The sequence below is a fragment of the Myotis davidii genome, unplaced genomic scaffold (assembly GCF_000327345.1).
Source record: "Myotis davidii unplaced genomic scaffold, ASM32734v1 scaffold174, whole genome shotgun sequence".
In the NCBI taxonomy this organism is placed as follows: Eukaryota; Metazoa; Chordata; class Mammalia; order Chiroptera; family Vespertilionidae; genus Myotis; species Myotis davidii.
Window position 1 is genome coordinate 3,600,898 of NW_006289087.1, and position 2,599 is coordinate 3,603,496.

Sequence of the window (2,599 nt, forward strand, 5' to 3'; positions counted from 1 at the left end):
CCAGGTCCGATGTTTCCAAGTCCAAGCCGAGGCTGCCAATCAGGGCTTTACGTAAACTGCTTATTAACCTGTGTGAACCTTGGCAGGCCCTAGAACAGGGGTGGGCGACCCTTGGCACGCGTGCCAAACATGGCATGCCAGTCACTTTTGCTGGCACGCGAAATCCTCTCTTATAATCTTCCATTTACAATTGTGACTCTTTGTTCTCAGTGATGAATTTTGTTAAGTCTCGTCATAGGAGTAGCCTGACGGATGAAAGTAGTAGCCCGTGCGTATCTCTGAGACACAGAAGGATTTTGAGTCAAGAGATTTTGCTGGTTTTGGCACGCACTCACAAAAAGGTTGCCCACCCCTGCCCTAGAATAAGTAGTTCATTTCGAGCACGTGTCTTACCACCATGACTAATGTCAAGCCTCTTGTCACAAAAAGGTTGCCCATCCCTGCCCTAGAATAAGTAGTTCATTTCGGGCAGGTGTCTTACCACCATGACTAATGTCAAGCCTCTTCTCGTGTATGCATTCCACCAAAAGGTCTTTCCCAGCCTCCCTCTTACACTTGACCCACCCTTGCCATCCCTCGAAGGCCCTCCTTTCTCATGTCCACACATGGTGGCTCCCCTAGCTCCGCACTCCGGGAGGACCTGTGGCTGGCGCTGGCTTGAACGCTTTCCTGGTTTCCTAGTTGGGTGTGTGTTTTTGTTTGTGTTTACACTTGGTCTTCCCGAATGGACCAAGGTCTTGGAGAAGAGGAACCATCTTTGACAATTCCTTTATATTTCTTAAAGACGCAGTAGGCACCTCAATAGATATTTTAAGAATCAAGGCTGTACCATCTTGATTGATTGACACGTGCTAATGGAATCATGTATCTACAGTAAATTGGTGCCTCACTCATGTCTAGTTTGGTTGCCCACATTGGAAATGGTATTGCCGGTGAAAATCTCTTCATCACAAGGCCTTTGGGATTTTAAGTAAAATCCTACCTTAGAGAATATGATTGGGTTAAGGTTCTGGAACATAGTTCATTTTATTTATCAGATTTTAACTTTTCAACTTAATACTGTGCCCCAGTCTTTACGTAATAACTAATTTAATATTAGGGATGTTATAGCAAATTATATTTAAACAGAGACCAAGGACACCCTGATATCACACAGCCAGTGAACATAAACTGGTTATTTATTAATGTGAACATACTGTAAAATTCTTCTAAATCTTCAAGAAAATGTATGCTGTTATGAATATATAAAACTGAAAATCTAAAGTGACTCTCCAAGGGACATAGGTAATACTTTCAACAATAAACATTTTTTTTAATTTTAAAAATAATGAAGTGACTATCAAGATTTCATTTTTAGTTCATAAAAAATATTGAAGTAAATTTCCTTCCCACGAGCACAGAAGAGAGAGAAAGTATAAAAAACACCAGTTCCTATGTAGAAAAAGGCATGATGTCTGTTTCTATAAAACCATTTAGACAACAGGAACCGCTATACAAAGATGAATGTTTTCTTGCTGTTACAACATCCTGAAAACCTACGTAGCCCCAGCCCCTGCCAACAGAATGGAGAAGACACGACATAAACCCCCCTTCTGTCCTAGAAAACAGGTCACCCACATTCCGGTAAAGAGCAAAAGACGAGTGCTTTATTATGAGAACTGTTCAAGTAAAATTTCAGTGTGCACCAGTGGAAGTGAGAGGAATTTGCATCAATTGTCTGGAATGAACACGAGGTTAAAAAGGGGCTACACAGTTGTTTTCCAAACACCACCCTTGGCTAAGGCAAAAAAAAAAAAAAAAATACACTTGGTGTTCGAACAGAACCGTACAGAAGAGAGCTACATCACAGTCCAGCACAGAAGGTAAAATCCACCCTAGTCTGGAAGCCACGGGAATGAATGGCACGTCCCCTAACGAGAGCCGTCTCATGTAGGTTGGAATTACAGTATTTATCACAGCTGTCGTGTTCGGCAGACTCATAAGATTTGAATACACTTTCTATGCCTCCGGAGTGTGCGGAGGGAGCCCGTAGGAAGATAGTACAGTCATTACAACATTCAATAACATTGCACAGTCAACCTCCAAGGCTAATTCCGTATCAAGTAACGAGAATTAAAACGTACCTTTACTAGTGGTTTTACATCGCAGGGATCATTCATTATGATAGGAAACTAGGCAAACGCCTGATTACAAAGCCGCGCGTTATAGGCCTAACGAGGTGGAATAAGTACAAGAAATCTGGCAAAATCGTAAAAACAGAGAGGTTACGTGGGAACCAAATGAATGACCACATGAGCTAAATAAAAAATAAGCTGTTATAAATAGTATATTTTGCTCCACAGTCTCCTAAGGACTCACAGATACCACTGTGTCAGGGGTGGATGGAGAGGGTGGGGTGAGGGCGAAGGCGAAGGCGGCAAACGTCCCCAATGCCAGTGAATTCCTGAGGTGGCATTATTTCCTAACTGATGCACTGACCAACACTGGGAGGATGAGTTGTGCTATGAAACAGTCCGCTATTATTATATTCCCACAAGGACACTGCGATATTGGGAAGGCAGCAAACCTATTGCGCCATACTAGCCAGATAAGGTATTGA